Below are 20,709 nucleotides of genomic sequence, written 5' to 3' on the forward strand. Positions count from 1 at the left end.
TTAACTGATTTCATCTGTACAGCTCACATTTACCCCTCTTGAGATAGGCCTGGCTGCTCAGTCACACTACCACCTTGTGTAGTACAGACCTATAACAAAACGTGGGTTACCTAATACCAAGCAGATAAGTCTTGTGTAGTCTCAGACAGTGTGACTGCAACAATTCCTACCTAACAGTTCTTGAGGAGTGGACGTGTTCTTCCTGTTGCTAGCCTAGCTCGTGTTGAGTTGCTGCGCTGGTAGACGTTCTTGAAGAGTGGATATGGTCTTCCTGTTGCTGGCCTAGCTAGTGTTTATTTGCAGCGCCGGGAGAGGGTCTTGAGGAGTGGAAATGGTAGAGGTTCTTGACGAGTGGAAATGTTCTTCCTGTTGCTAGCCTAGCTGGTGTTGACGTTCAGCACTGGTAGAGGGTCTTGAGGAGTGGAAATTGTAGAGGTTCTTGATGAGTGGAAATGTTCTTCATATCACAAGCCTAGCTGGTATGAATTTGCATCATTGAGAGAAGTTCAGGAGAAGTAGAAATGGTATTCCTGTTTGCTGGGCTGACATTGATTTGCAGCACTGGTAGAGGTTCTTCAGGAGTGGAAATGTTCCTCCTGTTGCTGGCCTGGCTGGTGTTGACATGCAGCACCGGTAGAGGTTCTTGAGGAATGGAAATGCTGTTCCTGTTGCTAGCCTACCTGGAGTTGACTTGCAGCATCCTGTAGAGGTTCTTGAGGCGTGGAAATGGTAGAGGTTTGTGAGGAGTAGACATTTTATTATGTTGCTAGTCTTGCTGGTGATGAATTGCAGCACTGGAATGTTCTTCTTGTTGCTTGCCTGGCTGGTGTTGATTTGCAGCACTGGTAGAGGTTCTTGAGGAGTGGAAATGTTCGTTCTGCTGCTTGCCTAGCTGGCATTGATTTGCAGCACTGCTCGAGGAGTGACAAATGGTCTTCCTGTTGCTAGCCTAGTGGTATGAATTTGCAATACTGGTAGAGGTTCATGAGGAGCGAACATATTCTTCCTGTTGCTAGTCTTGCTGGTGATGAATTGCAGCACTGGTAGAGGTTCATGAGGAGTGGAAATGTTCGTTCTGCTGCTTGCCTAGCTGGCATTGATTTGCAGCACTGCTCGAGGAGTGACAAATGATCTTCCTGTTGCTAGCCTAGCTGGTATGAATTTGCAGTACTGGTAGAGGTTCATGAGGAGCGAACATTTTCTTCCTGTTGCTAGTCTTGCTGGTGATGAATTGCAGCACTGGTTGAGGTTCATGAGGAGTGGACATGTTCTTACTGTTGCTTGCCTAGCTGGAGTTGATTTGCAGCACGGTTAGAGGTTATTGAGGAGTGGACATGTTCCTCCTGTTGCTAGACTGGCTGGAGTTGATTTGCAGCACTGCTAGAGGTTCTTGAGGCGTGGAAATGTTCTTCCTGTTGCTCTGTTGCTAGACTGGCTGGAATTGATTTGCAGCACTGCTAGAGGTTCTTGAGGAGTGGACATGTTCTTCCTGTTGCTAGACTGGCTGGAGTTGATTTGCAGCACTGCTGGAGGTTATTGAGGAGTGGAAATGTTCTTCTTGTTGCTAGACTGGCTGGAGTTGATTTACAGCACTGTTAGAGGTTATTGAGGAGTGGACATGTTCCTCCTGTTGCTATCCTGGCTGGAATTGATTTGCAGCACTGCTAGAGGTTCTTGAGGAGTGGAAATGTTCTTCCTGTTGCTAGACTGGCTGGAGTTGATTTGCAGCACTGGTAGAGATTTTTGATGCATTCTGCTAGGTCCTCATGCATCAAGATTAGTTGTTTCAGCCTGAAATTTGGTACAAAGTCGGACCTGGGGTTTCTTGCCTTTTACGATCTTAAGCTTTTCTATGATTACTTTTGCTATTTGTTGGCATTTAATTTCTATTGGCTGCCTTTATTTCACCAATCACAGGTAGTTAAATTGCTTATAATGTTCTAATGGGCCTTGAGATATATTTTTGCAAAAATAGTTGTTTTCAGGGTTAACTGGTGGTGTTTTAGTGTGCCGTTATTGTTTTCCGTAATGCTCTGTAGAATCGTCTCATTATTACGGCTTCTTGAAAGATCTTCATTTCTCTTTACATGAAAATAATTTCAAGTCATTCTCAGTCAAGGTGGTATTTGTTCATTTTATTTTATTAATGCTTCTCAGTACTTTGGTTGTAATTATTCTAATCAGAGGCGTTTCAGGTATTGCCAAATCCTCTCTTCATGAGAGATTATATTCAGTATTGCCGTGGGTGTGAGGTGCAGTGAAATACTGGGTCCTGTTTACTTCCCTTTTAATTCCTATTAATGAGTTTAATTGCCTGATGCATCTTGTGTTGTAAGTCTTGATCATTGTGCTGTGAATGTATTTATTTTATTTTACTCATGGCAAAAGTTTCACAGTGCTAATTACTGACAAAGCTCACATACTCAACATGTCTTCACTTGGCACTATTGGAACTTTAGGGTCTTCAAAGACCCCCTAAAGACTAAGTATTTGTATTTTGCATTTAATTTATTTGTATAGCGCAAACCAGGCCCGGACGCTACCGGGCGCATATCTGCAAACAGTGGTTACATAACAGTATGGCATTACAAAGAACATTAGAGTGAGCAGTGGAGTGCGCTCACATTACAGGTTAGGCAAGCAATACAAAGTAATCAGGTTTTCAGGGTGTCAATTAGTCGGCTGAGGTGCCTAGCCAAAGTTTGGCTTTGTGTTTGAATAAGTTCAGGGAGGGCAGGTTTCTGATAGTGAGAGGCACAGAGTTCCACAGTTTGGCTGCTACAACTGGGAAGCTAACTCCTCCGGCTGTTTGGAGCTTGTATCTAGGGATCAGTAGGCTCTGACAAATGGCAGACCTTAGTGACTGAGGTGGAATATATTGAGTGAACCGTGAGGAGAGGTAAATAGGTGCCTGGTTATTCATGCATTTATAGGTCAGGGCAAGAGATTTTAGTGATATCCTTTGGGAGACTGACAACCAATGCAGATTCTTCCTAGTTTCAGAGATGTGAGCTGATCTAGGGATGTTGAGGGCTGCTCTGATGGCGTTATTTTGTATGATCTGGAGTTTGTCAAGGTTACATTGGTTAGTGCCTTGGTACAGTACGTTGCAGTAGTCCAGTTTGGACATGACCAAGGTCATAGCAAGGGTTATGCAGTGTTGAGTAGAGAGGAAAGGGCGACATGCTGTGATCAACTTGCATGTGTAGGCAGAGGCGGCTGCAACTGCATTTGTTTGTCTGTGAAGGGAGAGAGTGGAATCAAGGTAGATTCCGAGGGTTTTAGTATCTTTGGAGACTTTTATGGAGTTTCCATCGATATTAAAGGAGATGAACATGGGGTTCAGCTTGTTAAGTCTTTGCTGTGTGCCTAGGATGAGGAGCTCTGTCTTGTCATTAAGACAGAGCTCATGTTGTGCCATCCAGGCTTGAATGACATGGTAGATATCATTTAGGGATTTCGAGTCTACCGTGTAATCCACCGTAATGGGGATGAGTATCTGGGTGTCATCGGCATAATTAGTGTAGGTGACACCCAGATAGTCAAGCACATCGAACAAAGGTTTAGTGAAAACATTGTAGAGGGTAGGGGACACGCACGATCCTTGAGGGACCCTGCAAGGGACTGGCGCAGGGTCAGCTGAGGAAGTTGGGTAGAATACTCTCATATGTCTGTTGTCCAGGAATGATTTAATCCAATTGGTGGCATTGTCAGAGAAGTGGGATGCAGTTTTCAGATGATGACAGAGGATTTGGTGGCTGACCAAGTCGAAGGCAGCAGACAGGTCTAGTAGTAGTAGCAGGGCTAGTTTACCTTTGTCTTTAAGATCCTCAAATTGGGTTTTGAGGTCTAAGAGAGCTGTCTCCATGCCATGCTTGGGTCTGAAGCCGAATTGTCTAGTGCCTAGAAGATTGTTGGTTTCCAAATAGTTCTGTATCTGTAAGTACGCTGCTCTGTCTACGATTTTTAGGAGAAACGGGACAGTGGTGATGGGCCTATAGTTGGTTGGGACCTCAGTATCTAGGGTTGTTTTTTTTTTTTAGAAGAGGGATGATCCAAGCATCCTTCAAATTGTTAGGGACCACTCCCGATTGAAATGAGGTTGTTATGAAGGGAGCGAGGTCGTGGGCCGATTCTTCAATGATCGGAGCAGGACAGGAGTCCCCATGGCAATTGGAAGGTTTTAAGTTACAGATGATTTTTTCAACCTCAAGGGTGGTGAGCGGCGTGAAGCTGAAAGGCAAAGGAGTCTAAGGTGGTTGTTTTAGGTGGCATGGTTTTGCTTAGGAGGAGTTTTGTTTAGCGTTAATTTTAGATTGCAGGGTGGTTATTTTGTTGAGAAGTGCATTTTGTATGTTGTTGCACCAGGTGCTGTCTTTACTGCATGAGTCGGGGGCAGGTGAAGGAGATTCTAAATCTTTGAGAATTTTGAATAATTCTTGTGTGGTGCTAGATTCTTTTTTAAAAAGAATGGATCCTCTCATGGACTCTCAGTGCTGAGGAAACACTGAAGCTATTCTTGCATACTGTGCACTGGTAGGGCTTCACCCCTGTATGGATCCTTAAATGGGTTATCAGATTTGAGGATCGACTGAAGCTTTTCTTGCACACTGTGCACTGGTAGGGTTTCACCCCAGTGTGGACCCTCTGGTGGACACTCAGTGCTGAGAGGTCCCTGAAGCTTTTCTTGCAAACTGTGCACTGGTAGGATTTCTCCCCAGTGTGGATCCTCCGATGAACTCCCAGTGCTGAGGGGTGACTGAAGGTTTTCTTGCATTCTGTGCACTCGTAGGGCTTCTCTCCAGTATGGATCCTCAGATGGCGCCTCAGAGCTGACAGGTCTCTGAAGTTTTTCTTGCATTCTGTGCACTCGTAGGGCTTCACCCCATTATGGATCCTCTCATGGACTCTGAGTGCTGAGGAAACACTGAAGCTTTTCTTGCATACTGTGCATGGGTAGGGCTTCTCCCCAGTGTGGGACCTCTGATGGATTCTCAGTGATGAGGGAACACTGAAACTTTTCTTGCACTCAGTGCACTTGTAGGGCTTCTCTCCAGTATGAATTCTCTGATGGTAGATCAGATGCCAGAACTGACTGAAGGATTTCTGGCACTCTGGGCACTTGTGGGGCTTTTCACCAGTATGGGTCCTCTGATGGATTCTCAGAGCCCCCATGGCAGGGAATCGTTTCTTGCACTCGGAGCACTTGTAGGGCTTCTCTCCAGTATGGACCCTCTGATGAAGTATCAGAGATGAGGATTGGGTGAAGCTCTTCTTGCACTCTGGGCACTCATATGGCATTCCCCCAGTATGGATCCACTGATGGTGTATCAGGGCCCCTTTTAAACTGAAGCTCTTCTTGCACTCTGTGCACTTGAAGGGCTTCTCACCAGTATGGATCCTCTCATGGCAGTTAAGAGTTGATTGTTGACGGAAGCTTTTCTTGCACTCTGTGCACTTGAAGGGTTTCTCCCCAGTATGGAGCCTCTGATGACTTACCAGACTTGCGGATTGACTGAAGCTTCGTTTGCACTCTGGACACTTGTAAGGCTTTTCCCCGGTATGGATCCTCTGATGGTTTATCAGGGTCCCTTTTAAACTGAAGCATTTCTTGCACTCTGTGCACTTGTAGGGCTTCTCCCCAGTATGGCTTCTCTTATGAAGATTCAATTTACCAGAGCTGCTGAAGCTTTTCTTGCACTGTGTGCACTTGTGAGGCTTCTCTCCAGTATGGAACCTCTGATGTATTCTCAGATTTGAAGGGTCTGTGAAGCGTTTCCTGCACTCTGTGCACTCGAAGGGCTTCTCCCCAGTGTGGATCATCTCATGCTTGTACAAGTTTGCTTTGTGTGAGAAGCTTTTCTTGCACTCTGTGCACTTGTAAGGTTTTTCCCCAGTATGGATCTTCTGGTGGCTTCTCAGACCTGAGAGGTCAGTGAAGCTTTTCTTGCACTCTGTGCACTTGTAGGGTTTCTCCCCAGTATGGATTCTTTCATGAAGATTTAATTTACTGCAGTTGCTGAAGCTTTTCTTGCACTCTGTGCATTTGTGTGGCTTCACTCCAGTATGGATCTTCTGATGGCTTCTCAGAGATGAAGGGTCAGTGAAGCGTTTCTTGCACTCTGTGCACTCATAGGGCTTCCCTCCAGTGTGGATCATCTGATGCTTGTACAGGTTTGATTTGTGGGTGAAGATTTTCTCACACTCTGTACACTTGCACTGTTCCTCAGCCATGTGAAATTTCATGTGTGTGACTTCACTGAACCTGGGACTGAAGCAGCAGACCAATGCCTTCTTGTTTGCATGGATCCTCATCGGCGTGCAGTGGGCTCCCCGGTAGGGTATGAATCTCTTTACAGGCTCAATGCAATGATGCTGCCCATCGTCTATAGTACTGCTTGCATTCCTCTGTGTAGCCCATCTGCTCGTGGTTAGTTCCAGAGTTTGGTTTTAGTTATGGCTCTGATCTCTGTTGAAAAAGAGAAAAAGTTGAATATATTATTTATATAATTGTATAGTCTGCAGGCTAATGTTCTAATTTCTGTTTAGCAAAATTAATTATTCCTACTCCTGCTCTTCCTCGTCACAGTGCTTAACAATGAAGGCACCTGCCTTCTTATAGCAGTCTTCCTCCCCCTGTCATGCAGGGTACAAGACTCCATAACTCTCATGGAACGTTTTGTAGGATATGAAGGAGGGAGCAATCCGTTCTCCACGTTGAGGTAAATGCAGAGAAAGTTTAGGAAAAGGAGTAATAAGGATTACGGTACGTAATGAGGGCATTATCCCAATCCCCCTTGGTCCCAGTACGTACAATGTAGAGAATCAAATCCAAAGTGGAGCAAAGTGTTTTCTGTGCAATATTACGGATGGGTGGCAGGAACGTAGGAGCAAGAATCAGTGTCCCTAGAACCAAAGTGTCATTGTATAAATCTAATGTACCCCAGGGGTACCGAGTGGTTGAGGGTGGGCCTCCAGAAAATGACTGATATACCCGAACTATTGAGGTAATCAAAATGATCAGTTGGAATACAGAGGGGTACAGGTCATTTCTACCGCAAACTCGGGGTATCTCTACCATTGACCAGAGCGACATCTTTTGATTACAAGAGACATGGTTTATAGATGACCGGTTTACTGATGGCTGCTCAATTGTCTCAAGGCATGTGGTTGGGGGGAAACAAGGACGTCCATCAGGTGGGTTGCACATTGGTGCCCGTACTTATATGTCCCTGGTTCCATTTATGTCAGATATAACCGCTCCCTCTGTGGTGGCAGCAGTCATTGGACTGCGAACAGTAAATTTAGAGATACTGATTGTCAACATATATTTGGCCTCATGCATGGAGGGCTCCAAGGAGGACATTATTGTATTACAAAACATCTTGAATCATTGGTCTGAGAAGCATCCAGAAGGGAGAGCAATAGTAGCAGGTGACTTAAATGCCCCCCCGACTGATCGATGAATGTGAACACGATAATGAGAAATCATCATGGTAGGCAAACTGGCTGGTAGGGCGGGTGCATGGGCAAGGTTCTTCTACGAGAATGTGTCTCAATAAGACAGGGACAGGGACTGGTACACCACAGACCAATGGTATATCTAAGACGTGTCTTGATTATGTCTGTTGACAGGAGAGGAATGCAAAAGGCCTAAGGTCACCGCTCTGACTGAGTGATCATGCAGTTATGACATGGACATATATGCTGTCTCATGCACATATCATTAGGGAATCCCATAATCGAAATCAGGCTTCTATAAATGCATCAGGGAATCGCATAGTATGGAATGATACAAACATTTAAAACATGAGTTCCTAAGTAGATAACAATGTGTTACTAATAGTGCATTGGCTTAGAAACAGTAAATGGGACCGGTCACTGTTTATGCGTTGGCTGAATAATAGAATTCAGCCGATTCCTAAACATTGCAAGTCCATTATGCATTATTACAAGGTATATGATCCCCAGACACAAGTGGCCGAAAGCACCTTGAGTAAACACCTCAGAGTAATCAACAAGGACATTCATCTTCCTGGATCACAAAAAGGCAGCTTAAGAGCACTGCCACAACAGGAATAAAAGTGGCTTAGAACACAGAAGGCCTCACTTATATCGGCAAATTATCTTGCCCGCTATAACCTCCTAGGAATAATTATGCCAAACTTTTGGGGGAATTGTGCAAGGGTTCCTAAATAAATCTTCATTAATTGAATTAAGACTTATTGATGAGACGGAGCGGCATGTAGCCATTAGGAAAATGTTCTATGACATACCATCTCCTGATGAGACAAGGCACAAATACGCACCTTTGCCGGAATTTAGTGAGGGTTTCACATGGGAGGAAAAGCTCATATTGATCAAATCTATTAAAAACAGACATCTGGGACCGACTCATTATCAAACGCGGTAACCAGCTCTTTTGGGCACTTATATTGGAGACGTTACTTGAGAAAATATTGAACGTAGGTAACAATCCCCGTAATTGGAGGAGGATTACCTGTAAAGACTGGAGGGGGGGGGGTCTGTACCCCCTGCTCTCTATATGGTAGAGGAGAGGCACAAAGGACCCCAGCCAAGATTCTCTATTGTTGGTAGCAATGGACGAGCAATCAGGGCCTAGCTTCTCAGGAGGTGATGCGGGCTGGTTCTTAAGTACAGTGTAGTCCCCAAGCACCCACAAAAGAATGTCCACACACTGTATTAGTTACAACACAGTATTTATATAATTAAGTTCACGGTTATCTACAATATCACGATAACTCACTTTGTACTCGGTTATCTACAATGGCAAATCTATACAGTTCTACGTGGTACCACAATCCCTATTCGATCTCTTTAAAGTGCATCAACTGTACGGTTAAATGTCACACAAAAAAGTTTGTAAAGGAAACCAACAATAGATGTAAGAGGAAAGCAGTTGGTTAGAACAATTGGCAGAATACTGGCCCCGTTACCTAGACACAGTTCTGTGTGGAGATCCCCCCCACCTGGGCAACCTGTAGAATAAGGATATATCACAAGCCCATTCCATATATTGTTCACAAGAGTCTTTCCAATAAAGTACCCGGTGTTGTAGAGTTACTCGTCGGGAAATCGGCGGCCCTTCCTGAGTGCACTCCCTTTAAGGCAGTAGCCACGGGTCTTCAAATGTCCGGCGATGAACAGTGTGAACTACGGCGGTGAAGGGGCAGCTTCTTTCCTAGCGGTTCTCTTCGGCGACGGAGCTTAGGCGTCCTGTAAGAAAGAGGCATGCGGGGCACCTGGTGTCGACAGTTCAGGACCGCAAAGAGTTTGAGGAACTGTGGCCCAGCAAGAGCGTCAAGTCGTTGGCGTCTGAGGTCTTTAGGTGGTGGGAAACCCACCAGGGGATGCTCCTCGACAGCCTCGACCTTCTCCTTTGAGACAAAGTGGTCGACGGTGCAGACCAGAGCGTCCTTGGATCAAATGCTCTCAGGCAATGGGAGCACTGAGGCTCCTGTCGGCGACGGCGGTCGGCGACGGACAACAGTCCTGGCGCTTCTCCTTGGGAATCCGCAGCAATCCACATCTCCGGTCGGCAGCCTTTCGTAGGTCTGTCTACCAGGGAGCTTTGGCAAAGATCAGCTGGTGCACGATAGTCCCTCGTTGCTCGGGGAGAGGTCTCCTTAACGGGTCCTCTCTTGGATCAGTTCTTGGAGACACAACCGCTTTCAGATCAGTTAAGTAGAGCAACAGCAATTCTTCTCTTCTAGCAGGGTTTCAAGGTCAAGCTTCAGTTTCAACTCCAGTTTCTCTTCAGATTCTGAACGATTTCTAGCAGTGAGAGGCCCCTAGATATACTAGTTGATCTCCCATTCATTCTGGCGGGTCAAACTCAGGCAACCAATCACTCAGAAGGGCATTCAGCAGTCTGTCAGCCAATCAGGCTGCATTCAGGCCATTCTTCTCCATCCAGACACTCACAACATAGAATGTGGATTCGGACAAGTACCACGCCATTCAACACTCCACACTGCATTCATACCGGTTTCGGGCATGGCTGTCTCAGTCATTGTGTCAAACACCAGAAACAAGACATCCACAACAAGAAGTGCATATTCGTCACACACTTCATTCACCCAGGTCCCACCCACAGGGTGTACCCACAACATACAGTCACTGGGAAGGCTCCAGCCAGTCTGGTCGGCACTTCACCACACTACCATATATGAAACTTCCACCCACAGCCAGTCAGGGGGAAGGGACAGAGTCAGGGCTTCCGGGACTTCGGGAAGATCAAGGTAACAGGTGATGGAAGGCAAGAGACCACAGGAGCCATCTTGTTTCCATCAGGAATCTACCAATTCCAATGACAGGGCCTGGGCATCCCAAAATGGAGGACGCTCAAGGCACCAGTCATTTCAGCACGGAGCTGCCACCAGCCCGTACACTGCTCTGTGGGCCACACACAGGTGCCCAAAACATACACTAGGGGCACAGGGTTGTACCCCCACCCATGGGTGCCATCAGGGTATTTTCATGGGTCTGTACACCAAACCAAAAGAGAGCTGCACCGCCAAGAGGCCCACATGGCCAGAAGATATTTGCAGACGTACTTCTGAAAAAAAGCACCAAAATGGTCAGTAAATAAGGCAGACTCTCACCTCTCCAATTGGGATTTAGAAAAGGTTTTAATACCTTACATAGCATTAGTACTACTCAATATCTGATCTCGGAGTGCAAAAGAACCTGCAATGACAATATTTGTGTTTTATTGATTACAATAAAGGTTTTGACATAGTATGGTCAAAGCTTCACAGTTGGGGCATGAACTGTTTGTTGTTATTATATTTTATCATGCTTCTTGAGCCAAGACGGAGTGGCGACAGCAGACATCCCAAAAAATGTTGGAGTCAGGCAAGGATGCGTGCGTACTGGCACCCTTGCTGTATAACTTATACGTGAGCGACATGGGAGAGGCATTATTTTCCCCCAGACTTGGCACAGTTATGCAGAGGATACCATCCTCCGAGATAGCACATAAATTGGCTTACAATGATCGATCACGGCCCTTGCCAATTATTCCTGGTTAAATAATCTCAGATTAACAGAGGAAAAAGTACCAAAGATATTGTATGGTTTGGCTGTTCTACCTGAAGAAATGATAATATGGATGGACAAACTAGAGTGGAAAATACTTAGATCTATTTCAGAAGTACCCCAATCTGTGCCAGTTCAAGCAATCAGATGTGAATTGTGTGTACAGTTTCTTAAAATTAACTGGATAACACAACAGTGCCAACTATATATTACGAATAAACAAATCAGTGGAGGTTCCGGATTCAATATATTGCCAATTGGGCTACTTGGATAGAGCAGACAGTAAAAACCCATTCTTAAAAGGGCTAAGAAATTCAGTATTGGTGCATTTCGTGTCAATTAACTCACCAAAGAACTGTCAGCCCTTCAAAATTGGATTGTGGAATTAAAAAGGAGATCTAAGCGTTTTATAGAGGCTTCCAATACTTTGTTAAAACAATGTACTGTAATATTGCAACCAGGCGTTCATTGGGAAAATGCCGAGGGGTTACTACATTTGTGCATGGCACCCTTCTCATATGTTCTTACACTACTTTCGTTACGGTTCACACACATCATGAGATACATAAACATATAGGGGAAGAGGAAAGCGTAAAACACAGCACTTGTTTCTGTGCATGAAGATAATGAGTTATGTTATGAACAATTTCTAGTAATACTGCTTCCTTGTAGCTTACTTTAATTCCCTTGTATATGATCATGTTTGTATGCATTGTGATGTCTTTATGGTTTCTGTGCAGTAGTGCAATTATGTAGTTGTAAAGGCAATGGTAGCTACTATGTTTCACAGTACCCGACACTCAAAAATGAATGCATTCATGATTTCACTATGTAACATGGAAATATTTTGAAGGTTACACTTCCATGAGGCATGGTGCAGACAATGGCTACGTTTGCACATAAGTTCCTTCATGTACAAGGAAGAAGTGTGTAATACAATGGTGTGTATAGCCATGTATTCCGTGTACACAGAGAAGTCCACAAGAACAGCTTCACACGTCTAAGGTGTGATTAGTTGCAAAAATCGCCAGTACAATGTCATTGAATATATCAGATAGAGATGCAAAGGTTCACATATTTTAATCAATGTATACAAAACGTACAAACATTAAAAATAAACCACATTAAAATACGTCATGAAGAAAGCCTTATGGGGCCAACACAAAAAACCCCATAGTTAGGCCGATACAGTCTCCTTTTCACAGCGTAGTCGTGAGGTTAGTAGGGACGTGAGGGAAACATTTCAATCAATTAATGAACCCTCATATTGTTGTATGATTATCCTCGACTTAGTCGTGAGGGAAACATTTCAATCAATTAATGAACCCTCATGTTGTTGTATGATTATCCTTGACATAGTCGACACTAAGAAATGTGTTTCTAGGTCCTAAGTAACTACGACTAAATGCAGCCGACTTAATCTGGGTCTTCAGGACACTGTGGTAGCACAGATGGATTATATATGGCCCATCATATGGGGATCTTCACTCTTGACAATCTTATAATTTCTTTAATGGCATGTGAGGCGTCATCTACTATATGATAGTATTTCTTGGTTGTTTGGTGTTTTAATCCCTATGTTAATGGGGCTTTTTGCGCTAAGATTTGGAATTCTCACGCTGTTTTTAGATCATTGGCTGAAAAAGTTTGTTCAAGGTCAGCCGGATAGGGTGCCTCCCGATTTAGTTCATAAGAGCCCCGACAGACCCGTCCATCGCGTTCGTATTCCGCGTGTAGAATGGGGAAGGAAACAACTAAGTGAAGGAAAACAACAAAAATTGAATACAATTAAGGCTACACGTATTTGTAGCACTCGGCAAGTTGATAGATACAATAATGTGATCGCCTGTATATATGGAATGATATCCACGTTAGCCAAATGGAAAAGAATGCTAGAACATTTGAAAATATGGAGTACATAGTATAATTAAACTATAATCTGATGGCATCTGCCCTCCATCTACAGATTGGGCGCTAATTGAATTACCTGCGTGGAGATAAATGCATTAAAAAAAAGAAAGGTCTATAAAGACATGTGAAGGCGACAACAAGACACACCCTGCTGTGCTTTTTGAAACTAAACCACAGGTGAGGCAATAAACAAAAAAAAAAGCCCTGTAAAATAAAATTTCCTTTTGATAGAGACCGGGTTAAATGCCATTTGTTGTTCTACAGGTAGCCACAGGCCCCTGAAGGGACAGACTTCAAATAATAAGTCAGCTGAATTCCAAGCTCAAGTCTCCCATTTGGCATTTTTGGGCAACAGGTCAGTGAACGTATAGGTTGTACTTGTGATAAAAAATGTTTTAATTTCGTCCAGATGCATATCAATTTGGTGACAGTGAATTTTTTAAAATTTGTTGTAGATCAAAAATTGAAGACATGATCACTGGGTTAAGAATTGAATTCATGATTGAAAATAATTTGTCCTGAAGATGGCCTCAGCAAACACTGTACCGACAGCACTAGAGAGAAGTGCAGTATGGTCTATGAAGGCCGAAACATATGTCGACTTGTGAGGAAGTATTAAAATCTAGCTTCATATATCTTTGTTGGAACACCATAGTAGTGGTTTCCATAAAACATCTCATGTGACATTGACTTGATTGAAATGTGTGAATTGTAATTAGGACAGTTGTATGTATGTTCTAATTTCATCCCCATTAATATCTAATGAACATGGAGGGGATAATTTTATGTCACTTATTTACCCTAAGTTTTCTTTTTGAATAATTTTTTGTACTATGAATTTTGTTTGTACGTGGAATGTTTTTGCATTGATGTTTCTTTACAGTCTTGATTAATGTACTGATGATATGATTGATCATATGTTTTATGTGTTTTAAGATTTATTAATAAAATTGCTATTGTTTTATAGCTAACTTTGGTGGAGATTTTGTCCATCTACTGAAAAAAGAAAGTAGAGAAACGGAACACTGTTTTGTTTACAAGTTGTAAAAAGACACAAATACAGTTCTTCACAATGTAACATGCTTTCTCCATTTCCGGACCAAATAAAAAATAACGCGCCTACCTGTGTTTTGGGATACAAAATTATGCAGGAGATCAGAAACAGAAGCATTACCTGGCCTACTACCTCCCTCAGCACAAACGCCACTGAAAATCATGTTACATGGTGTGCATTTGTCCCTCCACAATCAACAACAATAATATTGTCGGGATCGAGCATCACCAAAGTCTCACACACAAACGAAAAGCAATCACTGCTCAATACGTGTACAAACCCACATGATACACTCCACACAACTCACACCGGACTCTGTTTTCCATTCACTGTCAAGTTATGTACATACAATTCACCCACAAAGCATACGTTGTGGCGCGTACAACACACAGCCATAAGCTCACCCACTGCCTGTAGGTCGACAAATATACCGTATACCAGTCTGTGCGTGCACTCCACACCCAGAAAGCTTATTGTGCAATCCCGTGTCCTCCACAATCCCAACTATAAGATGCCCATATGCAAAAGGGCGAATGTTACATGTACAACCCTCCAACTGTCGCAATGTCCGCAGACTTGCAGGTGTGCACGAGCGGGACTACGGGAATAAATGTCAACAAGGGTAGGGGATGTCCTTTGTAGTTGTGGTTCTTAAAAAAGCTGTTTTTTTATTTTTTAAAACAGCTTCCATAGTAACAACTCTTTTTCGGGCTTTTAGAATTGTTTTTATATGTTGCACGGCACCTCACATTCTTACAATAGCATCTTCAGTGCAGCGTGAAGATTGGAAAACCAAATGTCATTGCCACTGGGCGACAATGAAATGCCTTTTCCATTGAGAAGATGCACATATTGATAACCAATGTTGTCACTCTCACAAGAGTACATTCCAGTAGCACGCAAAAAGTTACACATGCTTCCGTTGACAAGAGGCCTTCCCACCTCTGGCTGCCAACAACATTCATTCGAATAGTTATATACATCAGAAAAGCACCTTTGCACTGGCAAAAATGCGCTGCATTTCTTTCATCATCTTTTTGAGTTGACGGTACACACTTGCACACGCTATGGAACCCAAAAGCAATACTTCATAGTGCACTACCACAACGTGTACAGTACCTAAAGTGGCCACTTATCGACATTCAGCAAGCAAATGGTCGAAAATATGGGCAGGGACACCGTCCCACAAAGCGCCCACTTCATCCAAATTCAAATTGCCATTAAGGCTTCTTTCCACGGTATACTAGAGCAGATCTAGCACAAAGCGATCACTCACTATGAAAATTGTGCGTCTCGCCATCTCTGCCAGCCTCACAACACACAGTAATAAAACCAAATATGGCCGCCCTTTCCTGTGATGCACACTCTAACCACCTGATTGGACAATTGCAACAATCGCATTTTCATTGGCCAGCATGTTAAAAAGCGCAGTAGCACGTGTGCCTCGCAAAGATTTGTGAGAGCCGCTCCCCAGTTAATCATGAACAGTCCTCCTTCCCTTTCCAATATCCTCTTGCCACCACGCCCTTATTAGATATTGGTAAGTACTCGCACACGCATCCACCAATGCCCTCCAAGACTTCACCATCTTACAAGGACAGTTCTCAAGACTTCATATGTACCATTACAAAATCAGCCTGGACGTGTGATGTTATTGGGAAGCACGTCCAGTGGAAAGTTCAGTGAAACATTCCAGGAGTTATACACGCACATTTATCCACATAAGCACCCATCACCAGAAAACAAAGGTACAAAAAGTTTTGGCAGTATAGTCAGAACTCTGTTAGAAGTGCCTCTGCGCATGATATCTGCCTCTAAGCATCCACTGCGTGTTTAAAACGCATACTGATGTTCCTCCCATCTCCTACCATGAAGTGGCAATTTGTTGGGATGTGCTTGCAACGTTTTCATTTACCCATATCATAGACTATATTAGCGAAACAGGAACTCTGTTCTTTCCTTTCCACAATGGTATGCAAATTCCACATTAACCCACCTACTACATAACTCGTAAAAAGAAGTCACAAAAGCCACCACTGAATGTATTTTAGCAACCTACAGTCACTTTCCAAAAGGTCAGTGTCTGCACGGGTGTGGTGCTTTGTACGTTACACTGTTGCCACAGGCTGTTTATAAATCTGCCAGCTTCCACTCTACGCCCTCAGCAAGTCATCCATAAGAGGAGAGCGCAACTTGTCCTTCGCCTGAACGGCAGGGATTGTATCTCTGCTAGACTAAAATGGCTGCAATAGCTCCCAGTGGCTGCAAACAATAAAATAAAAGCTCTGTGCGTTATGCAGAAGGCCTTCTAGTCCCTGGGACCTCAATACCTTGCACTCTCACCTCCTAAATATCTGCTTGCTCCAGCTCTTCCCAAATCTGCCTCCTACTCCCTCCGGGTCAGTTGCTTCTACACGCAACTAGATGGTGGTAGATGTGTTTCTTCTGCTGGGGCCTCCCTGTACAACATGCTCTCTGTCTCCCTGGACGAGGATAAGCATTGTAGGCTCTGAAAGCATCTGAAAACCTTTCCATGTGCTTCTTTTTCCACTCCTCTCCCCGGCTCACTTCCTGGCTAAAAGGTATTCTGCACTGGTTTCCTACCCACTTTATAATCTGTGCCGCGGGCCACCTCCCTCCCTACAGTTCCACCCCCACACTTGGGGACTGTTTTCTAGAACCCTAACAGTCCAGCCACCACTTGATGTCTACACTTATCTTTTCACTTGCCAGCACCGGCCATAGTTGCATGTATTTCTATTTTTTATTGTTCCCATGTACTGCACTTTGCCCTACCCCTTCCCATTCTCTTGCGCACTCTCAATGTCAGCTGGCCTAGAGGAATCAATGTCTCCGTGTGGCCTCCGATCCGCCTCCCTTTCCTCGGCATGTCTTCACACACTTATATGGTGGCGTGATACAAATGGCACAAAATACCATAGCACGTCATTTCATATGATGCACACCCTGCACTCATAGCAACATGATGCCTGCCACGTACCTTGTACACTTCACAATACAGTCTTCCTACTATAATGCATGTACTACAAATGTTGGAAAAGGGATCCTACAAAAGCAGCAGGGAACGTATATTAGAACGTTAAGCAAGTGCGTGCAGTGCATGCTTACAAACTGGATGCATGCCCCTTACCTTGCACACTTTCACCATAGCCTCCTACATTTATCTGTACAAACAGACCTTCTGTCACAGTGTTTGTGTACACACCACAGCCAGCAACCACATTGCCCAATGACTTAGCCTCCACAGTGCCAATGCTATAGGTGCCATCCTAAAAACAGCCAGATCTGCCAAGTCTAATACTCAAATTCCTGCGGAAACCGCAGCATTACCGTGCTAGAAACTGGTGGGGGAGGCGGTTCAGGGGATGTTTGGGTGGGGGGGGAGTCGATTTAAGACATGGGTGTTGATTGTGTCTTTCGGATTGTCTCTAAAAACACATTTATTTTTTTTGTCATGTGTTTTTTATGTACATGCATTCAAACATGTTTTTTCTTGTTTTTCTCTCTATTGCTCAAGGTCTGTTGTTTCTCCTCGACTGAAGATGAATGGTTATCTTACATTGCTACAGGATTCTCTGCAAAGCTTCGTGCAGAGTGGCAAACACAACAGCATTGCTAATAGAAGTTAAAAAAAAGCCATTTCCTTGGAACCACTGGAAATCTTGCTAGTTATTAATGCTTTCATAGTCGGTACAGAACATCCCAGCACTGCACATAAAGTCGCACATGCTTCTGTTTATCCAACGTCTCCCAACCTCTGGTTGTTGACAAATTACACCGCCATGCTTCCAATGTCCTTGTGGTGTCATTGATGAGAAAATCACCTTTGCAGTAGGAAATAGCTGCATCACAGCCATGCACCCAACAGTCTAGGCCTTCAACACTCTCACTGCTACATGATGGCACCATCCATTTCACCATGTCACCAACTACAACAATTCACATACACAACACTGCCACCAGCACTCCTACCCAACCTGCACACTGCCAGCTATACAGGAAAAAATGCTACACTTACCACAATGTAGAAACAACACTGAGCCTCATTACGAATCCGGTGGTAACTGAGCCGGAAAAACCAGTAGGTTACCGCCGGACTCGTATTACCATTCCGCCTCCGTGATTCCCGGAATTGCCGGGGCAGTACGACCCCAGAGACCTGGGAATTCCGGAGGCGGAATCGTGTAAGTACCCATTCCCATGGAGCCCCATAGGACTCCATGGGGATGGGGACAACGGAAACACTGGTTCCGTCTATGACAGAGCCAGTGTTTCCATGTCCGCCTTCAGGCGGGTGGTGTTAAACCCGCCAGGTCAGACCTCTTGCCTGCAGGACTCTTAATCAGCTGGTCCGGAAAGAACAGTGGCAGCGGTTTTACCACAACTGTTCTTTCCGGATTGGCAGAGTCGTAATGAGGCCCACTATCTCCTGCAACCCTGTGCACTTTCAATCACATACTACGGACGTGCCCACTTCCATTCAAGTATGGTATCACTGCCAACCTACCCACATAGTGTTCGCTACAGTATCCTTAACTCCAACCAATCTGCACACACCACTATGCAAACACCCTCCTCTACTGGTTACAGAGTAACAAATGCATAGTTGCGGTGGGTTAGCTGGAGCCGAGTGCCCATACTGCATGACTTTTCACACCACCATCGCCAAGTACACATCAAAGAATCCAAAATGCATTACTGCCCTGTGTGTCCTACCCACAACATTGGCCCTACTTCAACAAATAAGCACACAGCATAGTAGCCAAGCACATTGTAAGGAAGGAGGGGAATCGGTTAAGCCCCCCCCATACATTCTACGCAAAAGGGACCACCTGCTCTTGCACTAGTGGAGAGACACCCTCCTTGCCCTTCTGTGGCCTTAGCGGACAAGTCCTTGGCACATACAGAGTTGGGGCTATTGCAAGACACATTTGGACTCCATTTTGTGTACCCTCGACTCCATCTTTGGAATAAGCCGCATTCTGATATTTTGCGAAATCTCCTCTCCCATCAGCAGCACCGCACACAGCAAGCCCCGACAGCACCCACCTTTTTTCGTCCCGTGTCTGTGCCTCCCAAGTCCCTTTCGCACGGATGCTCTGATACGAATTGTTGCGAACAAACAGTGTATCCTTTTCACCATTCCTCTGAGATCACTGTCCTGTGTGTGAACGGGCCGAACCATGACTTGTGGCTCATCTATCTCAACAAACCTGCTCCTGCTCCTCTCAACCCCACTGTCGGAAAATGACTGCCTGTTTAACCCTGCGCCCCTCCAAAGGTATTCTTTTGATGTAACAGAAGTGTGACCCTTCTCTGCTGACCACCCTAGAGTGCCCCCAATAAAACCAGACTCCTGTCACAGTATATTCTGTCCAAAACTAACATGTGTCACTCCACCCCCTCCCGCTCCGATGTGCCAGACCTGACAACTATCAATCCCGCCCCCACATGTTACTTGAGGGGCAAGACCCCCGCACCCTTCATCTCGCCAGTGACCTAAAGTAAGATTACAATCACACGTGTACAATTTATAGGCCTCTCATAAAAACATTAAAGATGTAGTAATGATCATTATTTACTGTGTGTTTTAGGATAAGTGTGTAGCTTAGTTAGCCAGAACCAGCCGCCTCTCCAGGCCTGACCCAACCTTCACCTCGCACAGACCGGCCCAGATGAACCACGTGATGTCCAACCCCCCGTCAAGTCATCAGCCAATCTCATGGAGCCAGCCCTTACAGCGCTATACTCGCACCCCTTCCCTAACCAATCAAAATGTAACTTGTAGACTGTATAGAAATCGTCACAGATGACACTGTAACCCTTTAAAATGTATTGTTTGCCAGGGCGCTCTCAAAGCAGCAGAGTTCTCTGGATGCTAACTCTTATATAAAACTTTGACGACTCTCAAAACAATCTCCTGGTCTCATTCCGTACTGGGATGTGTCCATTATTATATATAGAGTTTTATGTGATGTGGGGAGCGAGCGCCTTCACTTGGTGACCCCTGGGAAAGGATTTGAGGGTGCACCGACAGACACCCCTGTGTCATGCTGCGAGATTCGGGATGCCCCCCAGCAAAACCATTGCCACCTACGGCTGACCAGTGCGTGCACAAAGAGAGATTCCAAGGGAATACCCGACTGTTCGCCAAGGCGGGTTACGGCTTGGTTGGGGTGCGGTCCAGATTGTGGATAGACTGTGAAAGGAGGCTCTCGGATCACCCCAGATACATTTTTTTACCATAATGCAGAGCTAAAAAAACAAAAGCCATGATGAATATGGATATGGTTTTTGTCCAATATAAAAAAGCAGTCCTGGCTCCTCCCCCAGTGCCTTTTAGTTGTTGCACTGAGGTGGAGGATAGGAGGGCCTCCTCTACTCATTCACCTCTAGTAGATCACCAGAAGAGGGGTAGTCGCCTCTCTGAGGTCTTGGCTTTAAGCGCTAAACAGAGACAAAAGCTCCAAAACTTCTATCCAACAATAAAAATCCTAACACTGATTTCAAGCACGAAGCGAATGCAGCAAGTTCCCGGACGCTTACCCCCATTCAGCTCTTCGTGCCCAAGCCTTTTGACACCCTTGGTCTGGAAAAAGAGGGGCCTTCAGATTAGGAGGGTCCTCACAAACCAGTACGCTATGTCTCTAGGCATGCCCAGT

Source organism: Ambystoma mexicanum, chromosome 4q (assembly GCF_040938575.1).
Source record: "Ambystoma mexicanum isolate Mex_15411 chromosome 4q, UKY_AmexF1_1, whole genome shotgun sequence".
NCBI lineage: Eukaryota > Metazoa > Chordata > Amphibia > Caudata > Ambystomatidae > Ambystoma > Ambystoma mexicanum.